This window comes from Furipterus horrens, unplaced genomic scaffold (assembly GCF_987537825.1).
Source record: "Furipterus horrens unplaced genomic scaffold, mFurHor1.1.pri manual_scaffold_8, whole genome shotgun sequence".
Classification (NCBI taxonomy): Eukaryota; Metazoa; Chordata; class Mammalia; order Chiroptera; family Furipteridae; genus Furipterus; species Furipterus horrens.
In genome coordinates, this window is record NW_028327178.1 from 74,621,234 (window position 1) to 74,639,890 (window position 18,657).

Consider the following 18,657-nt stretch of genomic DNA (forward strand, 5'->3'; position numbering starts at 1 on the left):
GTTCATGTTGGCTCTAAGACAGATATTTGTGACAATGTCAGACTTTTTCCTGGCCTTTCATCCCTATGCCCAGTATACTTCTGGCATCTTGGCTCATTAGTACTGTTGTTCCCCTTAGAGGTCATAATCTGCTAAAGAAGGGACCAGCTATCATATTAGTCTTAGACTTGTCATGAGCAAACCACACTGTTTAAAAGGAACCAGGAAGCCAAAATTGCAAGAAAGACTTAACTGCCTCTAACTTCAAGTGAGCCATCAAACCTTGGGTAAAGATAACATTTATTTTCTTTATGAAAGCATATACATAAAGTGAGATATCAAGTGGAATTTTTAATTTCAGAAGCATATGTTTGGATCCTAAACACAGAAGCCCCCTCTCTTAGCTAAAACACCCAGAAAAGTGTCATCCCTTATAATGATGTAACATAGCCACAACTCACTGGGGGCTCCATGCTAAAGCACTTGGTAAAGACCTCATAAACCAAGAAACCTATGCTAAAAGTCACTGCCAAGGAAGAACACCCCTACTGTGCTACCAATGAAAGGAGACTCAAGAATGTCAGAGCCTGCATCTTGGTACACCTCTGTGCTCTGTTCCAGATAAAGCCCTACTTCCACATTCCTCACTAACCACATAGAACAAAACTGTAAACTGTACCTTGGAATCCCTGAAGAAAATATCATTATCGGTTCATCATTCTGATCTTTTTCCAAGTGATTTCTGAGGGTTTTGCCCATTTTCTATTCTGCCTCTTTTGCTTATTGATTATACTGATATTGGGCTTGGTGATTCCTGATATTTAGACTGCAGCTTATCCAACAATTGCCTTTCTTTCTTTCGTTGAAGAAATCACAGTTCGACCAGCTTTGTGAAATAACTGAGAAAACAGACAGGGCCCAGGATATACACATGAGTGCTAAACCATGACCCTGGGGCAAATGTGTGAGAGAGAAGACAGACATCACAGGAATAGAGCCTGAAAGATGCGTTAATGTGGGTCATTCCACCAAATCAGATATTTTTTTTCTTTTTACTTCAAGTAAACAGAACAAAATGCAGCTGGCAAAATTAGAGCAAAGGATTTCCGTTCTTTCCATTGGACTTGCCTCCCCCACCCCCACCCTCCTCCGCAGCATGGGCTGCTCTTTTCCCGCTCTTCCCCAGGGCCAGCAGAGGCTGTAATGCTGAGAACTAGCACTGACTTCCATTTCTTTGTTCCTTTGCTTCATCTTGTGCCCCTGCCAAAGATAAGGAGAAACTATATATTAGATTAAAGATAACCCATCTTCATAGGCTTAGCAAAGAATCTTATTTTCAATACAGCTGTTGCCCCTTACCTGCAGAACAAATATGTTCCAAGATGCCTGGAACCTCAGATAGTAGCCAACCCTAAATATACTATGTTTTATCCTTTACATACATACCTATGATAAAGTTTAATTTATAAAGTAGGCATAGTAAGAGAGTGATAACAATAACTGAAACTAAAACAGAACAATTTTTAACAGTATACTATAATGAAAGTTATGTAAATGTGGTCTCTCTCAAAATATCTGGAATTTCCATTTAATATTTTCAGACCTCCACTGAAAACAAATAACTGAAATTGTGAAGAGCAAAACTATAGATAAGCATGGACCACTGTACAGCCATTTAAATTTCTTGCCCCTCAAATAGGCTTAGGGAATGTCTTATTTGACTATCAAAGAACTTTGGATATCTGAGATGTAACTGCTGGCACATGGTATCTTTAAAAAGCATATAAATCACTGCTTAATAAATGTATGCTACATTGACATCTTGCTTCTGCTGATGATTAAGACAACTCTTCAAAGTATTCTTTTAAAGACTTAACCTTGAATTGATGTGTCCTCCCTTTGCAGGACATTTATACACTTTAGTTTCTAGATCTCAGCACAGAAACAATAATAACGACAATTTATATAATGTTCATTTGCAAAAGGCATTGATGATCATCTTATCATTTTGAGATCTTGCTTATTATCTGTTGTGTTTCCATGTGAGAGAAGTCTAAGAAGATAATTATGCCTTATAAGAGCCTATACACTTTATATTTTTATGTTTTTAAAAATAAGGTATAATCCACATATAGGGAAATGCATAGATCTTAAACACACTTCAGTCTGCTTTTTAAAAAATGCATACATTTAGTTCACACCACTATCAAGATATAAAACATTCCCATTATCCCAGAAAGTTCCCTTTCTAATTGTTAACCCCACTCCTGCTGAAATCAATGACTGATCTGATTTCTATTACCATACATTTCTACATTTCTTCAAGGAAGAATCGGAGCAGATGTACTCTGAGCTAACTTTTTACTGTAGTATCGTATGAGTCTTAAAAAAAAATACCTTTGAGGTTTTTAGGTGTATGTAAAAGCAATATTGTACTCATTGAGGACAATATTTAAAATATCCGTAAGTAGACAAGGAAAGAAAGAATCCTGTGTCATCTTCGCATTAACAATAAATTCTGTAGTTAATCTTATGGATTATTTCTTTGTAGGATTTTGCTCTATCTTTCCTACATATGTACATAATCATGAATTCTAATTTTAACAATGAAAATTGTAAACATGAAGAAAATTAGACAATAAGATAATATACTTACAATAGATCTACTATCCAGATTTAATGTTTTAATATTTTTCAAATTCACTTTTGTAACTTTTATTTTACTTTAAAAATTAAAATATTACAAATAACTTAAAAATTTTATTGATAAATTAACTTAATTTACAAATAAATTAAAACTATTTCTCTTCCTTTTTAAAGAATACCAAATCCTGATATTGGTTTGAATCAATAACTGACATGTTTTTATACTTTTTAACAGATACACTTATAAACATGCACACACATAATAAAAAGTATGTAGTATTACTTTGTGTATTATAAGATGTACATAAATAGTAATTTTGCTTTACCCTGTTTTTAACCAGCCACTTATCATTATTATAAATTTATAGTCAATATGAATTTTGATTTGCCTTTGTGCTTATTTTTCTTGGCTCACAATTGTTCCCTGAACTCTATTCCTTCCTCTGGGCTCAATTTTCTTTTTACTATTGTACTTTTAGGAGCTTTTAAAGAAAGTGAGTAGCAAATTTTTCCTTCCTGGAAATGGCAAATATCATTTTCTTAAATTATAATGAAACTAGTATAGGCTCTATATTGAGAATTATTTTTATTCATATTTTGAAAACTCACAACTATTCCATTGTCTTCAGACCTATACTTATGTTGAGAAGCCTGCCACCTGGGCAATATTGACTTATTTCTAAGTTAACCCTCCTTTCTCTCAAATTGCTTAATTTTTTTTCTCTTTGGTGTTATGCAGTGCCTACATGTGAATTTATTTTAAATAAAATACAAATCCTTGTAAGTTATTGTTCTTCCTTTAATTTAAAATGTATGACTGTTATCAATTCTGATAAATTCTCAGTCATTATCTTTCAAATATTGACAATCTATTCTCTCCTTTTAGAATGCCTATTGAACACAAAACAGCTTAGATATTCTCTTATCTTTCATTTCTCTCCATATGTCTTTTATATTACTACATTTTTACTTGCTTTTTCCAAATTACTGTTAATTTTTCAGTATTGTTATTTTCTTTTTTATATCTGCTTTTTATCTTTCTGTCATTTATATGTATATTTACTTTATAATGTCTTCAAATTTTTCTATTCTCTCAAGTTCTTATGATACTAGTTATCTCATAATTTTACCCACAGACTCTCATTTTTGATGGATCATTTATTTGTGTATTTTATGTCAAAATTATGAACTTATCAAGAGAAATTTTTTTCCATAGAAATTACAAGTAATATGTTAACATTTCCATTTTCTACCTACACCAGGGATAAGACTGATCTCTAATGAACTATTAAATTAATTACTGTTTGCCTATTACTGTATGATGTTGGATGGCATAAATTTGTTTCAAATTCATGGTGCACTTGTGTTTTCTACTTATTATGGGACCTTTTTGCTTTCTTAATGTAGCACCCTGAGCAGACACCAGTCTCCTTGTTAACTTTTTGAGCTGAGAGTCCTAGATTTATATATGTAGAGGTATCAGTTTCAAGTCCTTATGCGGAGCGGTTCAATGTCCCAGGTGGGCATTAGAACCCAATCCCTACGCACAGGGCCTATCTCTGCATCAAAACCAATCTGTAGCCCTTAGGGATGTTGCGTCTCCAGCTCACCAAATTATTATTTTTGCTTTCACATTCTTCTTTACTTCTGGTACATTTGCTTTCATGTCAGTTGAGCTTTGTTCTTTAAAATATTTTTGTTATAGTTTATCTCTCACTTATAAGCATTTGTATTGGAAGGGGCTCTGCATTACCCTGTGTTACAGTTACCTACTGCTACCTTACAAACAATTCCAAAACTTAGTGGCTAAAAAGATCAATTATTTATTATTTCTCATGATTCTATAATTTGGCCTGGCCTCAGCTGGGCAGTTCATCTGCTCCAGGTGGTATCTACTAGAGCCAGATCATCAAAGAAAACCTCTTAGTTTCTTTCCACATGGCTTTTGTCATAGTATAGAAGAGTCTGAGCTTTGTACAAGGTTGTTGAATTCCAGGGGCAAGCATTCTTAGTAAGCAAAAATGGAAGTTATTGGGTTAGCCAAAAAGTCAGTTTAAGATTTTTACATAAAAGACACGTTTTTAAATTTTCACTAACTTTATTGATTTGGATATTTTGAGTATGTTGGCTATCTCCTACATGGGATAATGTTGATTATTCTCAGTTAAGTCTTAATTTGATTGTTATTAATTTTAACTGCTCTACCTGACTGTGGAACATCATCAAGCAAGAAATCTCCAGCACAAAACGTTGCAAAACACTTTTGACATGTTTTGTCAGTCACAGTACATTCTCCATATGCTGCACAAATCTTTTTGTGTGTGTTTCAGTTGAGCTTTTACCTTTCTTGAAATAATAAAACATAATATGCCCAAAATGTTGCTTATTTTCTTCCATCTTCAATATTAAAATGGCTACACAAAAATTTACTAATTTTGATTTTTAAAAAAATGCATGCTGATATGACAGCTGCCACAATACAATCTAACAAAATTGTTTTGAATGAGGTTAAAGACAACTAAGTGCTACTAGAGCCATCTTACAGAAAAAACTAAATGAACATTTTGGCCAATACAATATAAAGCCAACCTGGAAGCCATACTCTGCCTGCCATATTTCTCCATATTTCTGTAGCTCCATAACCATCTTTACATGACCTCAAATACTTATTTAAAAACTATACATTCTCAGAGTGTTCCATAGATTTATTAACCCATTCCATTGTTATTTATGGTACCCTGAATTTTTACTATTATAAATTATACGACACAAAACATTTGTGTATTATATCTTTGAAATTTATAATTCTAACTCTATTTTGCTGTAGTTCTTTAATTTCATTGAAGGCATGACACACAGAACTACCAGTTAGTTTCCTTCTTTCTGTTGAAATATTTACTATGTAAACATTCCCTGTGTAAATATTTCTGCAGCAGACAGTGAAGTTCCTCAGGTCATACTGTTTTCTGTGACAACTTTTTTCAAAAACTCACTATTGTTTGAGGAGCATTTGGTGTTATCAAAGAATTTTGTACTGGGGGTATGTAAACTTCCATCCATCAGCCAAGTGACCCTGTGTAAACCACTATCTTGCTGGAATTGAATTTCCTTAAACTAATTTTGAACTTTAAGTTTTGACAACTTACTCATTTGAGTAAAGGTATAAATTGGTGTTTATAGTCAAAGAAAATGCTTTGACATTTACCAAGGAAAACAGATTTGTCCTGGTACTGTATCTGTATATTGATCTCACAGGAAAATAATAGTGTCTGTAAGAAAAAATCTAGACAAGAAATCTACAGTTTATTGCCAGCAAAAAGGCAAATGGAAAGGCAACACTGAATAACGTGTATTTAAATTCTTCAGGTTTACTCTCACTTCATTACTTTTTAATGGAAACTTCTTTATCAAATATCAGCTTAGCAGGATATTTAAAATACATGAATGAGGGTAACAATATAAAAGAAGAAATGTTTATAAGACCATGTTTGCATCTGTTTATAATTTTAGCAGTCTTAAGCTATGCATGCATTATGCAAATGGCATTATATTTAGTTTTAAATGATGTTCAAGATCATGATGGGAAGGACAGATGTGTGTGTGTGTGTGTTTCCACACATTCTCAAACTTTATTCTGCTGTGATGCTGAAGCTCCAGGGTCTGGGGCAGCATGGCTTCCTGGGGGAGTGCAGAGCCTACCAGAAGATATAGGGAGTGCAGGGAGGAGCTGGAAGGCAACAGTAGCAACACATTTGTGTCTTACACTAGACAACTCGAAATTCATTTATTCCCTAGGGTTTTTTTTTTTTTTTTTTTTTTTTTTACAGCTAAGTATTTTAAGCTAGGAATTGGGATAGCAAGCCTGGCTTCTTTCCTCTAATTCTTCTCACCAGCCCTCAAGATATAGAAAAGGGTTACAGACCACTCATCATTCCAGATATACTTCAGCCTCTGCTAAGAGATTTAGTGTGTTGGTCTGGAAAAACTCCTAAATGCAGTCTGGCCCCAACTTTTATTTTCCCTAGGAGTTCCATGAGGCTCATTCAACTCAACAAACCTATGTGCAGACACACAGGTCCACACGTAGTGGTATGAGAGCATAGGATATGAGACAGGCTTCTTTCTGCCCAAACACACTCAAGGGCCATTACACATTCTCCAGGGCAAAGGTTTAGTTCTTATGCTTAAAAAGAGAGATACTAAAAGAACTCAGCAGGTAACTTCTGGAAAAGCAATACTTCAGAATCAGCTTAGAGTTGCTGAAATAATTTAATCACTCCAGGAGGCCAGGTGGTGAGATTGATCAAAACCCTTTTTGTTTTTGTTTTTGTTTTTGTTGTCAAAGCTCAGAAAACCAGAATACTGCATGATTTGAATATGCTGTGCCTTTTCTTTTTCTCTTAAAGATGGCAAGGTTCTATGGTAGTCCTTACTGCTTACACTCTGTTATTTGGTATAAAGACTTTTAAAGTTTAGCCTGATCCATTTTGTGGGACTTAATAGAGCTGAGAGAAATCTAATACACCATTTACAAACAATTTTGAAAATTCCACCACAGTTTAATCAATTGAAAATCTTATCACAGCATCAACTTACCTATTAGTTAATCTTCATGTCGACTTTCTGTTGGGTCATTTACACTGTCAACCTGACTATTCATTTCAACTGTAACCAGAAAGAAAAACAAAACAGTTAAATATTTACTAAAATCAAATCTCTTAAACACATTAAAATGGTCTATGAGTTGACAAAATTCTGATTTCCTATTTTATACCTCTTTTCAGTTCATTTTCATTCAGTTACAATTTTGGGACCATTCTTGTAGATCTTCGCTAAAGAGGAATCAGGAGGGCAGAATTGCCTCTAATGAATTGTAGATGCTAAGTTGTCATTTCATACAGGTTTTTGAGTTGACGTGTTGGGTATATACTTAGATAAATTCAAGGGCCTTAATAGATATATGAGAAAATAAAGAGAACACAAAGCAAAGAGATCATTGACCTGCTTAGTGTCCTTTGAAAGGGCTCTGTCAATAGGCCTCTTTGTTTTACCACGTTTTCAATTTTAAGATTCAAAACAAACCTTATAAATTTGTCACTGGGTGCAGTGGCAATGGGATCCATGAAATAGAAAAGCAAAACATCTAATGAGATCCCACAGCAATGATAAAACAAAACCTGTGCTTTTACTTTCTTTTGTACTGTTCTATGTGAGCATTGTATACAAATATAATGCTTAATTACTGCCATTGTCCAGAAGTAGCCAAGAGCAGGCCCAGCTCCGCTCTTGAAAATTTTCAAGGGTCATTGATTTAATTAGGTTGGTATTTTTAAAGCATCAATGCCCATATTATAAACTGAGAAACAATATACAATAGACAATGGCTACACCATATATAACAAAAGAATTCTGACCTAAAACCTTTTCAGAAACAGCCTGGACAACAAAACCACAACCTCTGGAAAAATTAGCTCAGAATGGTCTGTGAATGCCAGGTTCCCTATATCTTGCCCCATGCTTTCAACACAGGACAAACCAGGCCCAAGCCAATACCCTAAGATGTCCCTCTTCTTTTTAGCCCAAGTCTCTCTTTCCCATGCCAAGAACCTCAATTAGAGAATGCTTTGAACCTTCCTTTTCTTTAACTATAAAATTTCCCACTTCTCTCACTGCCTTTGAGTTGGCCAAACACAAGTAATAATAGATGACACATTTTTAAGAGCTGAACCAGTAATCCTTGTGTTTTCTTATCTTGGTAGCCTTTATTTATTTGCACAAAATAAAAAACCCAAATCACTTTTTCTTGAAAATGAAAGTTTTGCTAAAGTAAAATAGTGGTAGATGCTGGTTTTCACTCTCCAAAGTGGCTTGAAAGAAGGAATGACATCCAACCCAAGGAGGAAGATTTTAAAAGCAGCTTCTTTTTTAAAAATATAGTTTATTATTTTTCTATTATGGTTGTCACATTTTTTCCCCATTGCTCTCCTCCACCCTGCCCAACACTTTTCCCACAATGTCCACTCCATTGTCTATGTCCATGGTTCATTTATACTAGTTCCTTGACTAGACCCTTCCCCTTCTTATCCCCTTCTCTCCCTACCCTCTCCCTCATGTCAACATTAGTCTGCTTCCTGTTTACATGCCTCTGGTTTAATTTTTCTCTTTTGTTTGTGTTGTTCATTAGTTTCCTATATTAGGTAATATATGGTATCTGTCTTTTGTTGCCTGGCTTATTTCACTAAGCATAATTCTCTCCAGTTCCATCCATGTTGTCACAAATGGAAGGAATTCCATTTTTCATTCTGCTGCATAGTATTTCATTGTGTAAATGTACCACAGTTTTTTAATCCACTCATCCACTGATGGGCACTTAGGCTGTTTCCAGCACTTGGCTATTGTAAATAGTGATGCTATGAACATCGTGGTGCATAGGTTCTTTTGAATTGGTGTTTCAGGATTCTTCAGGTATAATCCTAGCAATGGAATTGCTGGTTCAAAAGGCAGTTCAATTTTTAGTTTTTTGAGGAAATTTCATACTTTTTTCTACAGTGGCTGCACCAGTCTGCATTCCCACCACAGTGCACTAGGGTTCTCTTTTCTCCTCATCCTTGCCAGCATTTGCTGTGTGTTGATTTGTTGATGATAGGCATTCTGACTGGTGTGAGGTGGTATCTCATTGTGGTTTTTATTTGTGTCTCTCTGATGGCTAGTGATGTTGAGCATTCTTTCATATGCCTATGGACCCTCTGTATGTCCTCTTTGGAGAAGTGTTTGTTCAGGTACTTTGCCCATTTTTTAACAGGGTTTTCTGTCTTCTTGGTGTGGAGACATATAAATTCTTTATATATTTTGGAGATGAATCCCTTGTCTGAGGTATCACTGGCAAATATGTTTTCCCATATGGTTGGTTCCCTTTTCATCTTGCTGATGTTTTATTTTGCTGAGCAGAAACTCCAAAGTTTGATGAAGTCCCATTTGTTTGTTCTTTCCTTTATTTCCCTTGCCTTAGGAAAAATATCAGTGAAAATATAGCTACATGGGATATCTGAAATTTTCCTGCCTATATTTTCCTCTAGGACTTATATGGTGTCACAACTTACATTTAAGTCTGTCATCAATCTTGAGTTTATTCTCGTGTATGGTGTAAGTCGGTGGTCTAGTTTCATTTTTTTGCATGTCCCTGTCCAGTTCTCCCAACACAATTTGTTGAAGAGGCTCTTCTCACTCCATTTTATATTCCTTCCCTCTTACTGAAATATTACTGGACCATAGAGAACTAGGTTTATTTCAGGGGTCTCTATTCTGTTCCATTGATCTATATGTCTATTCTTATGCCAGTACCAGACCTTTTTTACCCTGGCTGGTTTGGCTCAGTGGAATGAGCGTCGGCCTGCGAGCTAAGTGTCGCTGGTTCGATCTTCCAGTCAGGGCACATCAGAGAAGGAAAACTCTGACTCCAAAAAACCTCTGCTGCCTTGCGGCATACCTCTTCAGGGGAAAGGCTAAGGGAGTAAACCCCGACAGAAAATCCGGAGCCGGAGTCCCTAAGGCGGTTTGACGTTGTAGTCAACACCGGCAACTCCTGCGGTGCACCTGAAGCCAAGCTGTATTGACTCCGTCTTTCCCTTGGACCCTTCAGCTGCGAAGAGAGGGGGGGTCTGCTGCATGGGCAACAGCAGACCCTCCATATCACCCTGCCCAGGCTCTGTAGCTTCAGCTTCACTGGAGAGGACACTCCAGCGTCATCGCAAGATGTCGATTCAACACGGGAGGAGACAGATACCGTGTCACTCCCGAGTCGGACTGCACAACCATTCTCGGCGGTGCAGATAGACTCTTAAGAAGCTACACCACCGTCTCTCGAGATGGACGGCTGACGACCAGACCTTTCTGATAACAGTGGCATTGTAGTATAGTTTGATATCAGGTATTGTGATACCTCCTACTGTGTTCTTCTTCCTCAAGATTCCTGTGGCTAATTGGGGTCTTTTTTGGTTCCATGTAAGTTTTTGAAGTATTTGTTCTAGATCTGTGAAATATGTGATTGGTATTTTAATAGGGATTGTGTTGAATCTATAAAATGTCCATACTTTGGGAAGTATGGACATTTTAATGATGTTGATTCTTCACATTCATGAATATGGTATATGCTTCCATTTATTTGTATCTTCCTTAATTTCTTTCTTCAGTGTTATGTATTATTCCAAGTACAGGTCTTTTAGCTCCTTGGTTAAGTTTATTCTTAGGTACTTTATTTTTCCTGTTGATGTAGTAAATGGGATATTTTTTCTAGTTTCTATCCCTGATATTTTATTGTTGGTGTATAGTAATACCTTCATTTTCTGAATATTGACTTTGTACCCTGCTATTTTGCCAAATTCACTTATTAGGTTGACTAGTTTTTTCCTGGACGTCATCTGCAAATAATTATAGTTTTACTGCCTTCTTTCCAATTTGGATACATTCTACTTTTTTGTCTTGTTTGATTGCTGTGGCTACAACTCCCAAGACTATGTTGAATAGGAGTGGAGGGAGTGGACATCCTTGTCTTGTTCCTGAACTTAGGGGGAATGCTTTCAGTTTTTGCCCATTGAGTATGACATTGGCTTCAGGTTTCTCGTATATGGTCTTTATTATGTTGAGGTATGTTCCCTCTATTCCCATTTTGCTGAGTGTTTTCAGCATAAATGGGTGTTGCAGTTTATCAAATGCTTTTTCAGCATTTATTGATATGATCATGTGATTTTTGTCTTTCATTTTGTTTATGTGGTGTATTACATTTATTGATTTGCAAATACTAAACCATCCTTGCATCCCTGGGATGAATCCCACTTGGTTGTGGTGTATGATCTTTTTAATGTGTTACTGGATCCAGTTTGCCATAATTTTGTTGAGGATTCTAGCATTATGTTCATCAGTGATATTAGCCTGTAGTTTTCTTTCTTTGTTGTGTCTTGGCCTGGTTTTCAAATTAAGGTAATACTGGCTTCATAGAAAGAGTTTTGGATTCTTTCCTCTTGGAACTTTTCGAATAGTTTGAGAAGGATAGGAATTAGTTCTTCCTTAAATGTTTTGTTAAATTAGACTGTGAAGCCATATGATCCAGGGATTCTCCATGCCGGGAGTTTATTGATTACTGCTTCAATTTCACTAGTTGTTATCAGTCTATTCAGGCTTTTTGCTTCTTCTTCCTTCAGTTTTGGAAGATGATACGTTTCCAGAAATTTGTCCATTTCATGTAGGTAGTCACATTTTTTGTCATACAGTTGTTCATTAGTAATTTCTTACAATCCTTTGTATTTCTCTGGTATCACTTGTGATTTCTCCTCCTTTGTTTCTGATTTGGTTTATTTGGGTTCTCTTTTTTTTTTTTTTTTTTTTGATAAGCCTGGTTAATGTTGATTTTGTTTATATTTTCAAAGAACCAGCTCCTGGTTTTATTGATCTTTTGAATTGTTTGTTCAGTCTCTATGTCATTTAATTCTGCTCTGATCTTGACGACTTCCTTTTTTCTACCCGCTCTAGACTTTGTTGGTTGTTGTTCCTCTACTTCTTGTAGCTGTAGGATTAGATTATTTATTTGAGGTTCTTCATCCTTTTTAGGTATGCCTGTATTGCTATGAACTTCCCACTCAGGACTACTTTTGCTGTGTCCCATAGGTTTTGAACTCTTGTGTGTTCATTATCATTCATTTCCAGAAACTTTTTGATTTATTCCTTGATATCATTGTTAACCCATTCATTATTTAATAGCATGTTATTCATTCTTCATGAGTCTGAATATGTTTGAATTTATTTTTAGAGGTTGAATTCCAGTTTTAAGCCATTGTAATCTGAGAAGATGCTTGATATAATTTCAATTTCCTTGAATTTTTTGAGGCTTGTTTTGTGTCCCACCATGTGGTCTATCTTTGAAAATATTTCATGTGCACTTGGAAAGAAAGTTTATTTTGCTTCTTTGGGTTGAAAAGTTCTATATATATCAACTAAATCCATTTGATCTAGAGTGTTGTTCAATGCCTCAAGATCCTTGGTGTTTCTTTGCCTCAAAAATCTGTCCATTGTTGACGATGGAGTATTGAAATCTCCTACTATGAGTGTGTTGCTGTCAATATCCTTTTTAAAGTCCTTCAAACTTTTCCTTATATATTTGGATGCTCCTATGTTGGGTGCATATATGTTTACCAGGGTTATATCTTCTTTTTTTTTTTTTTCAGATTTAATGTGTTTTATTGATTAAATTATTACATTTGTGCCAATTTCCCTTCCCTCTGCTCCCCTCCACCCGGTGGCCCCCCTCCCTCCAGTTGTCCCCCCCTTTTAGATTATGTCCATTAGTTGTGCATACAGTTCCTCCCAACCTCTCTCCGTCTATTCCATTCCCTCCTACCTTGATCCCCAATTCCTATATCATCTCCCTCCCTTTCCCCATTCCCCCTCCCTGTTGACCTCCCCCCAATATGCTTCCCGTACCCACAGTTCCTCTTCCACTCTCGTTGCCTATTTAGTTTGCCTTTGTTTCATCTCCCTAGCTTCTGTTTTTTTTTAAACCAGTCCCTTTAACATCTCATATAACAGTGGTTTGGATCTAATGAACTCTTTCAGTTTTATTTTGTCCTGGAAACACTTTCTCTGTCCTTCTATTCTGAATGACAATTTCGCTGGATAGAGTATTCGTGGTTGTAGGTTTTGGATTTTCATTACTTTGAATATTTCTTGCCAGTCTCTTCTTGCCTGTAGGGTTTCCCTTGAGAAGTCAGCTGATAGTCTAATTGGGACCCCTTTGTACATAATTCTTTTCTTCTCTCTTGCTGCTTTTAAGATTCTCTCTTTATCTTTAATTTTTGACATTTTGATTATAGTGTGTCTTGGAGTGGTTCTCCCTGGGTCCAGTCTCTTGGGAACTCTCCTTGCTTCCTGGACCTGCAGGTCTATTCCCTTCCCCAAGTCTGGGAAGTTCTCCTTTATTATATTTTCACTCAATTTTTCAAGTTCTAGTTCATCTTCCTCATTCTCTGGCAAACCAATGATTCTTATGTTGGGCCTTTTATAGCTGTCCCAGAGGTTTCTGATCCTTTCATTGTTGCTTCCCATTTCCTCTCGCTGCATTGGTTGACTGCTTGTTCCTTCTCCATATTCCAGTTTGTTGAAATGAACTCTGGATTTTATTTCCTTTCCTTCTGTCTCGTATGCGGTTTTGTTCCTTTCGTTATGAAAGTTTTTCGCTTCTTTCATATCTTTTTCCTGCTCTTTTGTGAATTCTGTAAGCCACCTGATAACAATGGCCCAGAACTGAGCCTCTGACAGGTTTCTTATCTGTTCATCTGTCAGGATCTCTATCTGCTGCCTGGTGAGTTGTGTTACTGGTATTTCTATAGTTGCCTGTCTCATTTTCACAGATGCGTTTTGTTTTCTTGGGCTGGCTGTCGGGGGCAGTGCCTGTGTACGCGTCACAAATTAGCGACCGGCGCCTGCCTGTCCGGGACCTATTTCGCAGCCCTGTGGTGCTTTCTTTGGGGGCGGGGGTCCAAGATGGATTCACACAGTTATTCAGCTAGGAGACCGGGATCCGTCCTCCCGCCCCCCTGGGCCTCACTGTTCAAGGCGATGCGGCGGCCGCTCTCCCCAGCGCCGGAGTCGCGCACCGCCAGGGGCTTGGCTGCCGGGATTCCTCGCCGGGGTCGCGCACCGCCAGGGGCTTGCGTAGCCGGGACTCCTCGCCGGGGTCACGCACCGCCAGGGGCTTGCGCAGCCGGGATTCCTCGCCGCCCGCCGCTCCGGGTGCGACCGCAAACAGCACTGCCCTCTTTAACTCTTACCTGCCCAAATGGCACCGCTGGTTTATAACTTCATATGTTGGACTTCCGTGTAGTTTTATTTTCTGGAATTTCTAGTTATCCTTTGTTTTGAAGTAGTTGTATTCCTCTATAGTTGTAGAGGGAGACCTAGCGTGTCCGTCTAAGCCTCCATCTTGGCCGGAGGTTGGGTTATATCTTCTTGATGGATTGTTCCCTTATTATAAAATGTCCTTCTTTGTCTCTTTTTATGGCCTTTGCTGTGAAATCTCTTTTGTCTGATACAAGTATTACTACCCCAGCTTTTTAAAAAATGTCCATCACTTGAAATATTTTTTTCCATCCCTTCACATTCAGTCTGTGTAGATCATTTGTTCTGAGGTGGATCTCTTGTAGACAGCATATATGTGGGTCATGCTCTATTCCATTCAGCTACCCTATGCCTTTTGGTTGGTGCATTTCATCCATTTAAATTTCAGGTTATTATTGATAGGTACTTATTCATTGTCATCATTCCTCTTAGTACCTGTATCCCTCTCTGTCTCTCTCTATTTATTCATCTTCTTAGAGCAGACACTTCAGCGTCTCTTGTTATGCTGGTTTGGTGGAGATGTATTCTTTTAGCCTTCTTTTGTCTGGGATACTCCTTATTTCACCTTCCATTTTGAATGAGAGTCTTGCTGGCTAAGAGTATTCTTGGTTGCAGGCCTTTGTTTTTCATTGCTTGGAATATATTTTGCCATTGTCTTCTGGCTTTTAGTGTTTTTTTTTTTGTTGTTGTTGTTGAGAAATCTAATGATAGCCTTATTGGAGCTCCCTTGTATGTCATTAGCTGTTTCTCTCTTGCTGCTTTTAGGATTCTCTCTTTGTCTCTGTGTTTTGCCATTTTAATTATAATGTGCCTTGGAGTTGGCCTTTGGGTTCATTTTCATTGAGACTCTCTGCGCTTCCTGGACTTGCGTGAGTTTTTCTCTTATCAGTTTAGGAAAGTTTTTGTCATTACTTTTTCAGACAGGTTTTCTATCCCTTGCTCTTCTTCTTCTCCTTCTGGTATTCCTATGATATGGATATTATTATGTTTCATGTTGTCCTGCAGCTCTCTTAAAATCTCTTCATTCTTTTTTAGTCTTTTTTTATTTTGTTGCACTGTTTGGTTATTTTTTCCCACGTTGTGTCCTCCTGCTCACTGAACCAACCTTCTGCTTCCTCTACCCTGCTATTGATTCCTTCTATGTTCTTCAATTCAGAATTATATTCTTCATATCCCCCTGGCTCTTATTGATAGCTTCTATGTCCTTTTTCATGCTGGTGTAATTCTCAGTAAGTTCCTTGTAGTTTCCCCAGAGTTCTTTGTAATTTCAATGAGCTCACTGAGCTCATTGAGCTTCTCTATATTCCATATTTTGAATTTCATGTCTGATAGTTTGCTTTTCTATTTCATTTAGCACTCTTTCTGGGGGTCCCTCCTTTCCTTTTGATAGAGGGTTGTTTCTCTGTCTCCCCATTTTAGTGACTCTTCTTGTTTGTTTCTGTTCCTTTGATTGGTCTGCACTTCCTGAATTTACCCCTGGTTGGTGTCAGATTGTTTCCCAGTCTAAGCCTAGGCAGCCTGTTGGAGACTACCAGAGATCTACTGCTTTCATCATCTCTCCTTTAGTTGTTAATCTATTCAATCTATGATCAGCCATCAGGCTTAAGCACTGAGGGTGGGGCAGATTAACTCCTGTGGGCAGGGCTATTGCTTCCCCTTAGGTTGACACCACTTGGAAGTCAGTGGTCTGCCTGCAGTATGGGGAATGAGTCAACACTGTGATCTGGTGGGCTGCTCCCTCAATTCTTTCCTCAAAGTCACCGCTCCAAACTTTCCTTAAGAATCTCTAGTCCTCTCTGTCCTCCCTCTGCTGGAGTCCCAGGTAAGTGGGTGCCAATGTATTTCTGAAAGTGATCCCCTTAAGAGCTCTTTGTTGCCAGCTGTTTCTTTCAGGACAGCAAAAAAACAAAAACAAAAAGAAACCTTTGGCTTTTCAAAGCTGGATGCTATCTTACTTTCGGCTCTGTTGCTATAGGCTGGGAAGCCTAGCTGGGGGTTTAGACCCCGCACTTCTCAGGGGGAATCCCTTGGCTGTTGAGCTGTTTCTCAGTCCCTTCAGCTGCCACCCATGGGAGTCCAGCCAGCCCTCTTACATCACCACACTTCCTACCAGTCATGTTGTGATGAAGTGGGATTTTTTGTCTGTCTGTGGTTATAAGGCTTCTCTCCAGTTAGTGTTCAGTTGGTTATTCCAGATTTCTCCACAATTAAGTTGTAATCCCAGGTTAGTCCTGGGAAGAGGTTAGTGTAGCTTCCACTTACTCCTCTGCCATCTTGGATGCATAAAAACAGCTCTTTTTGATCTCACTTGCACTGTAGCTTAAGATTCTAATGATGTGTGAGCTCACTCTAAACTCAAGTGTAAACTGGCCAGAGGCATAAATTCTACTTAATATAAAGATAATAATACAAAAGGGAATCGCCCTCCCCCCCCCCACCAAATGCAATTATCTTCTGGAGGATGGGCCCCTTGTAGTACAGGTTTCTCCTACTATGTGAGTATTCTAGGAACCCATCTGTATCAGTGTACCAGCTGGTGTTGTAAGAAGCTGCATTTGGCTTCAGTAAAAATTTTTTTGAAGACTCTTTCAATGTGTTTGACCATTTCATGATGGGTGATTTATGAGCACACCTGCTCACGAAGCACTGAGTGTTTAGCAGTTTTTGACCAAAAGCAGCATGATACCCATGCCTTCTCATTATTCACCCAGTCTCTCCTGGAATGACTTTGTTTTGTTTCCCCAATGAAAAAGTTTCTTAAAGGAAAAAATTTTTGTTAATGCGGAAGAGATGAAACAAAAAACTGCAGAATCACTAAAAGACATCAAAATCAACAAGTTCAAAACTGTTTTGAGTAGTGGGAAAGGTCTCGATAGGTCCATTGCATCAAATGGAGGGTACTTTAAATGTGTCTGAAGTTTAAACATGTAAGAATAAATGCATAATTTTTTTAATAAATGAATTTCAGGTTTTTTTTTTGCCCCCTACCCCCCATAAATGTACTTTTAATCTTGGTCTACAATGTTATTATGTCCATCTCAGTGTGGGAGCATGCATAATAAACTATAGTAGAGCATTCACTTTCTGTTTCTTTCTCTAACCCAAGGTCAGTAATTTCAAAACCTATTATAAAATGTTACTATAAAAAGTATTCCATGATCAAATACATTTAGGAAAAGTAATTTTAAATCACGTTAATAAAGTTTTTTATAGCTGAGAGTTCTGAGAGCCTATAATGTACATGGTGAATTTTCAAATAAGAACTAAAAATTAGTATTACATTTATTTCCATTTTATTCAATAAACATTGTATGAACTTGGTATTCTTCAGAACATATTTTATAAAACTTAGTTAGGAATTATATCTATAGTGGCAAAACCAGGCTGAACAAGTTTTGTTCAACTGAGTATGACTAACATGTGGTAGCTTTTAATGGATGGATCGTTATTTAAAGACAGTATTCTCCTAGATAATGTATGCCTGTGAGTAAAAAAAAACAGTTCATGAATAAGCGATGATAGCGGGGGGTCATACCCAGTACTATAGGAAACTCTATTTAAAACCATCAAGTAACTGCTTGTACCAGTGGATGAGTTTTTCCTAAGGTCAGTATAAACTCAAATTAATTTTCTTTCTTTTTTTTTGGCTAAAATAACTCAAACAGCAAGATACATATGAAAAGTTGATCACGGGTCAATTCTGGTTCTCCTAAGCTCTGTGAGGCAGTGGAATTAAATATTTATTAAGTAATGTGTGGTCAAATAATAGTTTTATTTTTTAATGCAAGTAATTACACTTCAAAGGGTTCCCAGCAAAAGTGAGGGTATGCTCATATTCCTGAGGCTCAGAATATTTAAACACTTTCAAAATGAAATGTGAAAAAAAATTTTTGTAAATTTATTTCTAGGGTGCTTTTAAGACTCAGAAAGTTTTTGGCCAAGACATTTGATGAGATGGAGTGAGGTAAAATGGTAAAGGTCCTAGAACAACCTTAGCTCAAGCTCAAGACAAGGCTCAAGTGTGGTTGAGATAACAGTTGAACAAGTGCTTTTTTCAGATGTAAGTGATATTTTTGTAAACAAGCTAGACTTTATGCAGTCCAGTTTAGCCTTGGAATTACCCAGTGTGGCCTCATTTTGGCAAGA

The 18,657-nt window shown here is 37.2% G+C and overlaps 1 pseudogene across 1 annotated transcript in view; it reads right to left on the minus strand.

Annotated features, from left to right (window-relative positions):
* Window positions 1–1,148: 1,148 nt before the first annotated feature.
* Window positions 1,149–18,657, minus strand: part of LOC150003173 (ADP-ribose glycohydrolase MACROD2-like) — a 61,632-nt pseudogene continuing 44,123 nt past the window's right edge. Inside the window, exons 5-6 of the transcript XR_016512606.1 lie at window positions 7,222–7,290; window positions 1,149–1,239 (exon numbers count right to left, since the gene is read on the minus strand). The product of XR_016512606.1 is annotated as an ADP-ribose glycohydrolase MACROD2-like (transcript). The remainder of the gene's footprint in view (window positions 1,240–7,221; window positions 7,291–18,657) is intronic.